This window comes from Brassica rapa, chromosome A03 (assembly GCF_000309985.2).
Source record: "Brassica rapa cultivar Chiifu-401-42 chromosome A03, CAAS_Brap_v3.01, whole genome shotgun sequence".
Taxonomy (NCBI): domain Eukaryota; kingdom Viridiplantae; phylum Streptophyta; class Magnoliopsida; order Brassicales; family Brassicaceae; genus Brassica; species Brassica rapa.
The window spans coordinates 32,729,731-32,741,801 of NC_024797.2; the positions used below are offsets into that span (position 1 = coordinate 32,729,731).

Here is a 12,071-nt window from a genome sequence, read left to right on the forward strand (position 1 = left end):
TCGAAATTTTTTTTTCGCTATTTTGTTTTTTTTTCTTTTTGAGAATCAAAAATTATTTTTGAAACTTTTTGTAAAATTTTTTAAGTATTTATTAGAATCCTAAATTTCACATTTCAAAAACTCTAAACCTCATCCCTCGACTCTATATATGATTAGTTAACCTTAGGATTATAAATGTTTTTTAGCATTCATTAAATATGAGGGTAAAATGAGACATTAACTCCATATATCCCTCTCTCTCTTAAAAAATTCTCTTTTCTCCCTTTATTAAAATATCATTTAATATTTAATTTTTTTTAAATAGAAAACGTGGATCCATAATGTGTAAAGACTTCAATACCCTTGACCAATTAAAATATTCACAAACCCAACCTCTAATTTACCCACCCACCCAAAACAAATCGGAGCTAAACCCAATTATCTCCCCTCCCCCCCCCCCCCCCACCCCCAAATCCCGTCTCCGTTCTCTCTCTCTTAAGGGCCTGACTGGTTCAAATGCAACGGTTGCAGTTGCGGGAGTTTGTGGATGCGGACGGTTGCGGTTTCTAGCGGTTTTAAGAGATTTGTACGATTGGTACTGCGGTTAAAAATTGGTGCGTTTGCGGATGACTTATGACTGGTTAACAAACAAATGCGGTAACAGTCAAATAATAAATTAACAATATTTACATTTAATATAATTATAAAAATATCAAAAATAATAAAATTATAGTAAATATAAAATTTATATTTAGAAAGTTATAATTTTAATTTTTGAAAATTTATTGAAATTGTTTTTATTATAAAATTTTATAATATCAATTAAAATATAATAGATATATTTTAATATTTTCATAATTTCAATTTTAAATTTTTTATTAAATATTTTTTACTTTTGTATATATATTGTTTTAAAAAAAATTGAAAAAATTTTTACCCTCCCGCAACCGCCTGCAACCGCAAACACAAGCATGAGCCAGCTTTTGAATTTATGAGATTCGGAGCTGTTTGAAGCGGTTTAGAGCGATTTGAGTGATTGTTACAAACCGCCGACAACCGCTACCAACCGCAAAAACTGCATTTGCGGGTGGTAGCGGGAAAACCAGTCGCCCCCTTAAGTCGTAACGTAGAGAAATTTTTTTTTACAGAGTGAACAGAAAAAGGAGAAACTTTTCACCGAATTCTTGGATGAAGAAAGATGGAGGAGAAGTCATGGTTTGGATTCCGCCCATCGAGCTCTTGGATTTAATATGTCCGTCACAAAATTCTGGGAAAGTCGACGGAATCTGCAGCTTAAAATCTTGGGACTTGTGCTGTGAGTTTCAATTTTTGTCCAAAATTCTGAAATTTTTTCTCATTTGTTTTTGATTTAAAATTTATGTATCTCCAGTCAAATATAAGATCAAATCGAGAAATCTTGTTTATACTTCTTGTCTCGTAGAGAAAACAACGACAGAACATGAAGACGCCTTGTGGGTTCTGGAAACTCACCTGGTAGTGGGAACACTTGTCTGGATATAGAGGTATGATTGGTCATAAAGAGTTATGGTATTCCTCGGGGGGAAAAGCAGCAGCTCTTCTGAGAAAACCAAATCAGAATGGGTGTGCACGAGTTTCACTACACCCTCTTACCTGAAGTCTGAAGACAAGGTATTCATATAACACTCTTTAATCTCTTTGGTTTATGATCTGATTCATATGACTTTCTGGGGATGCTTGTTTTGTGTCAATAGTTGTTGTGCTAATTACTCATCAATGCTATAAATTATATATTAGTTGTTAAGGGATGTTTGTACCGACAAAACATAAGTTGAGGTTTGAAATCTCTATCTGGCTTACCTTTTAACACTTGTGAATCTTATGTGCTTTGTCACTAGTTTTTGTACAGAGAACCTATGCGTGCTTGCAGTCGGAAAGTTTTATTATTTATGGCTTTGTTATTTTATTGTCAGGAGATGTATGGCATTTGCATAGTTGAATCAATGGTTAGATGTTATGAGAATCTCGTGGCTTGTTTTTGAATATAGCTAGGATATAATCGATCAAAGATCTTGAAACATGTGATCTTGTGTGGGTTTTAAAATGTGAACGCTAAGGCGTGAGGCGACCTCAGTTGGAGGGGTCATGGCCTTACAGAGGTGAGGCGAGGTGTTTTCAGGAAGGCGACGCTCCACCACGCCTCACGCCTCACGCCTCACGCCTCACACGCATTGGACGCCTCTGCAAAAAAAAGGGGTAAGTTTCCATAAACCAAGACACTAGAATTTGAAGTTTTAGGTAACTATTAACATAACTTGATTTTTACTTACCTTTTTATGTTTAAAAAACTTAATGAATTTTTAATAGCTCTTTCTTCCATAATATATTTACCTGATGTTGATTGTGTTATAAGCTTCAAAGTTTCTGACTCTTTACTAACCATCTTACCAGGCGGACAAGCTTTTGTCTGCAGAGTTCCAGCCTTCTCTAGAGGAGTTGATACCGTTTCTGCCACAAAATCGTCAGTTTTTGATGTATTCCGCTGCATCTCCTGTCACTGTGAAGGCTTTGACGGATCGACGCTATTTGTTATCAACCTCATGGATGTTATTTAAGTATTTTGTATGTTTAAAACTTGAGAATCCTTTTTGAATGTTTAAAACTTGGTGTGTTGCAAAATAAAAATATTTAACACATGTAAAACTCTAAAATATATAGTATTAAAAAGGGGAAAATGTTTTTACAAAAAAAATTCACATGTAAAACGTGCAGCTGTCATATATAGATTTAATATCTCGATTTAGTGATATTCTACAAAAAAAATTCATTAAAACGGATATAAAATCAATACGAAAGATAAATATTTATCATCTTTTTTAGATTTTAAAACCGTTTATGTTTCATAAAATTTGTTTTGTTTTATTCATGTTAAAATAATAATATAAAAAAAATACTCATGTAAAACGTGCAGCCGTTATATACATAAATTTAATATTCTAATTATACTTAGTAATTCTTGGTAATCTTCAACGTAATAGTAATACCACTTTACACATAGTAATACTTTGGCAAATTTTAAGTTTTATTAGTAAAACCATGTCCAAATGAAATATTTTATAGTAAAACCAATGATTTTATATAGTGTATGTCATTAAGGAAAAGTATTACAGAAACAGTTTACCAGAAATAAGTATTTTTATAGATTCTCCTTACTATAGCCTAACGATTCACGTAACAACCATGAAAGTTAAGGCATCATTTTGGAAAAATGGTAAATATTCCTAAAACTATAGAAAATAATCATCTAAATAGTTTTAACTATATACATTGTCTACTAATAGATAATATATGGGTTCTATATGTTAAATATACGTACTACTTGCAATATATATGGGTTTAAAATTACACATAATAAAACCAAGTAATCCTAGTAGTCCGAATTAATATAATAAACCCAGTAATCTTAGTATTTCGAATTACACACAGTAAATTTAGTAATCCTAGTAGTCGGATTACACACAATAAACCCAGTAATCCTAGTTGTCAGGTTATACACAATGAAAACATGATAAATAAAAGCTTGTCTTATTCCTCTACATGCCATTGCGTATGATACATCCACACCAGTCCTGCGTATAACCAAATCGATGTTACTGTCCTTTCTGAAAGTTTTCTAGGTAAAAGTTATCTAAATTTTCAGAACAACGATCTCAGGGAACAATTATATATTTGCATCATAACTTTTAGGGTAATTCAGTTTTCAGTTATTTTGGTTAGTTATTTCAGTCCGCTCAAAAAATTTGTCAGACAGAATTTAGGAGACTTTGTTAAGACCTATCAGCAGATTCTCCACGCTAGTGTGGTTGGTCATGAGCTTGATGTGGAGAAGCAAAGATTTGGGGTATGTTCTGATGAAGTATCCAGAGTTGTTAGGGTTTAAGCTCGAAGGGATAATGAGTACATTAGTTGCTTATTTGGCGTCAAGGAATAGATGCTACCTTTGGTTACCGATAAAGGACAAGATGTCTACAAAACACTACTTTTTCAGCGTGAAGCTCAAGATTGATCCTGAAGGATTTGCTCGTGTTGTTGAGAAGATGCCAAGAGTTGTAAGCCTTAAGCAGTTAAGCATAACTGTGATAATGAAACCTTTTAGAGTTTCTGTTAGGAATTTATGGAACTGGTTCCTCAACTGCAGTGACCAAAGGTTTGAGGAACGGTTGGAATGTAACTTTACTGATGCAGATATGCCTAATAAATAGTAATGGTAGTGATGAGGTTGCATCTTGCGTTATTTACATTATCTATGATATACATCTTATTTTAATGATATTTCAGAAAAAATATCATCAAAATCAGACATAATAAACCCACAAAAAAAACAGTTTTAAAATTATTTTCAAATTTTCAAAAAACTCATCAAATCCTACATTCTTTACTTTACCCATGATGTCTATTTTATTTAATGATATTCCAGATTTTTTTTTTCAAAAAACAGCCATAATAAACCCACCAATTGATAAACACAGTTTGTAAAAAAAAAATTCAATCTCTCAAAATACTCATCAAAATTTACATTTTTTACTTTACCCATGATGTATAGGTTGTTTTAATGATATTTCATTAAAAAAAACAGCAATAATAAACCCCTCCAACCCATAAATACAGTTTTTAAAATTATTCACAATCTCTCAAAATAGTCATCAAATCTTACATTCTTCTTATTACTCATGATGTAAAATTCATTGTGGAACTCATATGTGAATTGATTTGTAAATAGTTTGTTTAATTCATAAATTGGTGAGGTGGAAAAAATATATTAAACAATTAGAGGGTAATTTAGGAATGACAAGGAGAAAAGGGTAGTGAGAATAGAGAAGAGACAAGGAGAATGATTTTTTTCTAAAGCATATTGAGTTAAAGTCCGGTAAAATGGTTAGTGTAAACATGAAAAGTGATACGATGAATGTGGTATTTTTGACAATTTTCATACAAAAAATATAATCATGAATTAGTTTATTTAAGATTTTGTATGTACACTCTTATGTAATTCTCTCTTAGGCATATGCATTTTACTCGGACCCAAAAACACTGAACTGAACCGACACAAAAATACAGGTTCATGTCTCGGATTGAGCAAATTACCTAATACATTTTTGGACCATGTCTCTCTCCGAGTCGGGTACCCAAAGTACCCAAGATATTTTGTTTATAATATGTATATTAGAGTATTTCAGATATATTCCAGTATTATATAATCTTTTTTAGTTTCAGATTCAGGTTTTTCATTATTGTTTCAGATTTCAGTAAAATTTAAAATCTTTAAAATTATATTTCTTGTATTCGAATAAAACTGTGGATATTATTGGTTTCTGAAGTAAAATTTAGGGTAAAATTTGGATGTTTTGGATATTTAAATATTTATAGGTATTGTTTGGATTTTCAGATTTTTTTTTGTGTTTTAGCTTTTTCATGTTTGCAGATATTTTGAGTTTTTTTTTCTAAATACCTGAATTGACCGGGACCCAATACATACCTAAATTATATGTATTTTACAGGAATTTGAATTATGGAACTGAATCGACTCAAATCTAAAATAAAACGATTTGAACCCAAAATTATTTTTTTCTTTTCAAAACAGCTGGTTGGGTCCAAATGTCAGGACCTAGAAAAATCAGATCTAAAAGGAATCAATCAGTACCCGACCTAAAGACTTCAATGCCCAAACCTACTCTCGCATTATATTTATGTGTACTTTATAAGAGTTACATTTATTGAATTGATAGATTTTGGCTAATTTAATAGTATATATAGTATAGATTTGTAGATTTTTTTTTCATTTTTTAACAAAAAAAGTTATAGGGTTTTTAATCATTTCTTTGATAAATAATTTTATAAAAAATTAGTTTAACATAATATATATAATTTTGTTTTAGAGATGGTTTACTAAAGTGTTTTTTTTATCAAATTTGATTTTATAAATATTTAGATTTATAATTAATGCGTAAATATTGTTGGTCCAATTTGAGCATAAATATGGTATATAACACTATTGCATAACAACCATAATGTTAGATGAAAAAATAATTTAGACAAAAAGTGTATCAAATGAAATAATGAGTAATAGGATTCTTTAAAAATATTTAAAATTTTGTATCATTAGAATATTCAATAGTAGGATAAAATGATAAATAACACATACAACCTTTTTTAGTAAATATTCAATAATATAGATTTCTATCAGTGCTTCAAAAGCTTGAGATTTTGTGAATAAGTTATTATTTCTTTAAAAAAATTACATAAATTTATTATTTTAAAAACTAAAAAGTTAAATTATTTGATATTTTTGACTATGATGGGCTGAGTAAATATAAAACACAAACTTAGATTTGAAGTATTAGCAGTAAGAGAACTAAAGAATATAGGCATATATTAATTCATTGGATTAATTAATGTATAATGGATAAGTTAAGAATTATGTGTTGCTTAATAACATTATATATTGTCGGTAATAAATGTAGAGTGGATCTCATATTAATGTGTTGGTAGAACTAAAAAGCTGAGCGACTCGTTTATTACGAATACTAAGCTTGAGTGCAACTGCATTTGGTAAAAAAAGAAGGAAGATTGAATATTCACATCAAAAGCCATCGTACACGAATATGGTAAGGTTTATTAGAATAACTAGATCTTTTTTCCGCGCTTCGCGCGGATTATTGCTTCTTATATGTAATTGTTGATTTTTTATATGAATATCAAATATTATAGACTATAGTTGCTTTTTATATTTAATTGTTGATTTTGTTGTATTATTTTTATATAATCTCTTGTTATATTTAATTTTTGATTTTGTTTTATATTGAAAGTATTTAAATTCAAAGAAAGTGCTTTTTCTTGTTTTCTCTTGTTTAAAGGGTTTTCATAGTTTTATTTCAAAACACTTTTGATGTATTGTAATAGATAAGTTTTTATTTTTGTGGTATTGGACTTTTAAGAAGCTAAGGTGGATCAATATATAATTAAATGTAAGAAATAGTAGTGTACATAATTTTTGTATAACAACTTATTTTATTAAACTTAGGTGGAGTTTACATAATCTTTCATGAAGAGGATGAACAATTAAAGTAAGTACATTGTAATAACATACAAATAAATTGTCATACGGAATTCTAGCTTTAGGCAAAAGATCCGCCACCTAATTTGTCTTTCTTCGCGTCCAAGTAAATGAGATATCTTCAAATCTTTGCACCCACCAGCAGTTTTCCATGATCCAGTTATAAGCTCCAAAGTGGAGATTACCATTCTTTATAACATAATATGAATTCCGTAGCTAAGGTGTAACATAATATGAAGTTCGTAGCTTATAACATAATAATACTCTTGTGGTTAAAAAAACATAATAATAAGCTAAGGTAGATCAATAGCTAGTTAAGAAGTTCGAAGCTTTTGTTCGTGCATTTAAAAGCAGATAATTATTTTAATCTATAAATCTCGAATCAAAGCAACATATTTTTGTATCTCTTACCAATTTTTTCAAGTTGTAAAGCCATTGTATATAAATATAGATATATATACTTTTAACTATCTTCTTAACTCTTATCAGAATTTTGAGTTTCTTCTATGATTTTCATCAATGAAGTAACGTTTGATAGAGAAACATATAGTTGTTCCTAAGTGAACAATGGTTTTGAGAAATACAAAAGAACAGCTATTAACTTTTGACCTTGGCTTTTGTTAACCATCATAGGCTCGTAGATTTTCATCTTATAATTTTTCCATCTCTAACGTGTTCAGACTTAAGAGTACACACAAAAAATAAGATGATGACTACATAACCTGACAGATTTCTGTTTGTTTCATGACCTATTCTTGGACCATCAAGAGATGCAAGTCCAAACACGTACCATCAAGAGAAAGCAATGGTGATCGGTCTCTTGTGGTGCCTCTTTGATCGTGCTACTACCAATGAGGAGGATCCTCGCCGAATCCACATAATACTTGCGACAATAGGACTGGTTTATGTAGTCCAACATGTCTCGACATATGTTGTGATACGAACTGCCATAAAAGTTAAGTGGTAGACATGGGGTTTGTTTCTTCGTCGGTGCTTTTCATTTGCGCCAATGCCATGCCATGACCCTTGGTAAAGTCGGTTTACAAAATTGTAAGCTGATTGCTTTTATTATTAGTTATTTAAATAGTGTGATGATAACTATAATATTTATTTTAACTATTAGCCCTTTCAAAGACTAAAGGTCATTACTAATTTTTAATTTGGTAGCCTGCGGTACAAACATCCACTTATCATTTAATCCAATTTCTAATCGTTTTTATTATTGGGTTATGGTGGCAAACTTTCGATAATGACCTGGATGGTTTTTGTTGGACAGACTAAGGGCCTGACTGGTTCAAACGCAGCGGTTGCGGTTGCGGATGCGGGCGTTTGCGGATGCGGGTGGTTGCGGTTTCTAACGGTTTTAAGAGATTTGTACGACTGGTTCTGCGGTTAAAAATTGGTGCGTTTGCGGGATAATTATGACTGGTTAACTACCAAATACAGCAGCGGTTAAATAATAAATTAACAATATTTACATTTTATATAATTATAAAAATATCAAAAATCATAATGTTATAATAAATATGTAAATTATATTTTCAAAGTTATAGTTTTAAATTTTTAAAATTATAGAAAATATTTTTATTTTAAAATTTTATAATATTAATTAAAATATAATAGATATATTTTAGTATTTTTATAATTCCATTTTAAAAAATTTATTGAATATTTTTATTTTTGTATTTATATGGTTTTTAAAGAAAAAGAAAAAAAAATTATCCTCCCGCAACCGCCCGCAACTGCAAACGCTAGCTGGAACCAGCTTTTGATTTTAAGAGGTTCGGAGCGGTTTGAAGCGATTTGTAACGGTTTGGATGATTGTGTCGAAACGCTGTCAACCGCTACCAACCGCAAAAGCTGCGTTTGCGGGTGGTAGCGGGGAAACCAATCAAGCTCTAAGTATATTTTGAAACTCTTACTGAACATAGGGCACATAGGGACATCTGGGGTCAAGTGATCCCACTAAAATTGGAAAAAAAAATCTTTTACTGTATTTTAAAAAACAAATACTATAATATTTAGTTAAAATTTGGCATTTGACTCCACTAATTCATGTCAAAGTTCTCATATACCTCCATTAATTTATAAAAAAGTTTATTTTTGTTATAATAATACATATATTTTTAATTTAAATATTAAATTAATATATTATAACTCCAGTTAAAAATATTTCCTCAGGTACTAACTGAACGTATGTTTTGTTTGCTAATATGACATGAGAGATAACAATCTTAAAATAAGCTTTAAGAGCCCGAGTGCATGAGTTATTTTTAATTTGGCTGGATGTTGGTAAAACTAATGAAATTAACCGTTTATGACTACAATGACTACAACAAAATTCTCTCAAATTCATCCTTATGAGTATTCCATCTCCCTATTCTTACACAGCACAGCCTCTCTCCCCCACACACACTCTTCTTAATCTCCTAATTGGTCTGCATTGAACTTGATACTCCTTGTCGCTACCGGCACAACTGATCTGTGGGATGAGAAAATCTCATGTCATACGTCTAAGCATAAGAGGCTACATGAAGCATAAGAGGCTACATGAAGCATCAGATTTTCCCTCGATCTAGCCAAAGATGCCATTTCATTGCTCTTTACTTCATCTCCAGCTTATGATTCTCAACTACTTGTCCACCGTTTTTTCCGTGCTGGCCGCTTTGGTTTCACCTCTGAATCCATCCACAAAGCCTTCAATTTTTGCAGAAAACAGTGTCTCAAGCACCATGTTCTTTACTCCTGTGGTGTATTTCTCCGTGGGCATTAGAAGTTTGAAAAGTTTACTAACTGCGTTTCTCAACCGTGTTTCCATATTTGGTTTCTGCAAGGTCAAAGCTACTCTTCTCTTCAGTTACATCTCGGTTCTTGCCAATAGAACCATGAACAGGCTCCCCAACTCGGCCATTAGTGCTTGTTCCTGTAATTTCTTGCTTCATTCGTTCCTTTTGAGCCTGAAAATGGCGTGATGAATGAAAGAAACATTACTGACTGTGAGGCACAATAAAAGTGACCAAAAAAAATTATGAGACATATTATTAGGTGAGACAGGCGATAGAACAATAAACAGGGAAAGGTATATTGCATTCACGATAACAATCCTATGTTAAGTCTGTAAACTCTTTTTTAAGCCTGTAACCTTGTATGAGATTAATAAAGTAAATTCGTTGGCTGGATATTGCTTCTATGCTTTCATGGCGATCTCAGCCAAGCTCCGGTAGTTTCCTGAAATGGATTACGTTAGTGCTGATGGTACTTAAAAAGCAGCATTATTTATAGTAAATTGAGACCTAAGTGAACCTGCTTCGTTGCGGCTTTGGTTTAAAGGTGTGAAGACGGTGAAAATTGATAAAGACGTGGATGAGCTTTGCCTGAGAAGGAAAATAGTGAACCGGATTAAGAAAAAAAACTAAAAATCTGGAACCAAATACTAAAATAAGGATCCAGATAACCTTGGATCAATAAGTAGCATATCCACGCCCATCAGCTCACACCGCGTGAGTGGCAGTAAACGACGGCGGAGATGAGCTGGTGGGAGTAGCGGCGGCTGAGATCCTCGGAGGTGATAGGGGATTTCCCATTTGGTTTCATCGCCATAGATTGAAGTTAGAGAAGTTTTAGGGTTTGATTTGTACACAGGAAGAAAATGAGTATATAAAGAAGGAGGAAAAGAGAAAACCGAAACGAAATCATTAAGAAGAAATTGATTGATCGAGATGTAGTGGAGTATTGATTATACAGAAGTGGATCAATCAAGCTGAATCGCTGTGCCTGTGGTATCAAGCGAAGAAGACGAAGAGGTAGAGCCGTAGAGACTTCTGTCTAGGGCTGCTTTTTTTTGGTTAATTGTAGCGATAGATTGTAGCCCAGCAGAAGCACATCAAAGCCCATACAAAATCAATAGCTTAATGTAGGAGATCCAACGTGTTTTAATGAAATGTTTTGATTGGCCAAATATATTTGCCAACGTGGACATGCTAAAATCACTCTATATCTGCCTTTTAGTATAGGATATATATGTAAGATCACTAACTAAATTACTATTATGCCATTAATGAGGGTGCAACAACTTTACATAGGTAGATTTTTTCAGAGTGATTCCCTTTTAATAGTATAGATAGATAATGATCATAACATATGAATGGTATATAGTTGAAAACAATTATTGTATGTTTGTTATAAAACAGTCATCAGTTTTACACTCTCAGCCAAAGTCCACCGTGGGTACTCCGGCTTATGTAGCTCCGGAGGTCTTGTCCCGGAAAAAATATAATGGGAAGGTATGCGAATTAAATTATTAACTAATATTTGATTAAATTACTAACAACTTGTGTGTAAAAATGATATAATCAAATAAATATGATATTTGATATATATATATAGATTGCAGATGTATGGTCGTGTATGTGATGTTAGTTGGTGCATATCCCTTTGAAGATCCAGAAGATCCAAGAAACATTAGAAAAACCATTCAGGTACTTAAAATTTAATTTATAATCAAACGTTCATTCCACTAGTTATATAATGCTGTCGTATATGAAATTTAAAATAACTATTAATGTGAAAATTAATAAATACTTACAGAGGATCTTAAGTATCCATTATACTAGGGCTGGGCATTTTATCCGTTAAATTTGATTCGTCATTATTCGTTTCGATTCGATCCAAAAATTCTGGATATCCGTAAACTTTCAAAGCAAAGCATTACTAAAAATAAATATCAAATCGAAGCAAATCACAAATATTAAAATTTTAAGAAGCGGATAACCGATTCGATCCGGCAATATATAAATACATGTATATCTTGATTATATTTAAAGTTTTAAATGTATAAAATTATATAATATTATTCTAACATATGATTTGATAAAATTATATAATTATTACTATTCACATTATTACTTATATAAAAGTTACATTAAAGGAAGAGAACACATTTATGATAGTTAAAAGTTTTTTCTTAAATTTGTAATAATTGTTAACTAAGTTCAAAAAA

The 12,071-nt window shown here is 31.4% G+C and overlaps 1 long non-coding RNA gene across 2 annotated transcripts; it reads left to right on the forward strand.

The window, feature by feature from the left end:
• Positions 1-766: 766 nt before the first annotated feature.
• LOC103862595 lies at positions 767-4,366 on the forward strand. 2 transcript variants are annotated; one of them, XR_004456296.1, is made up of 4 exons: positions 775-1,294; positions 1,421-1,629; positions 1,932-2,214; positions 2,410-4,366. It is a non-coding gene; the product is annotated as an uncharacterized LOC103862595 (long non-coding RNA). The 2 variants fall into 2 exon arrangements; XR_631792.3 differs by having other exon boundaries at positions 767-1,294; positions 1,421-2,214; positions 2,410-2,769.
• Positions 4,367-12,071: the final 7,705 nt, after the last annotated feature.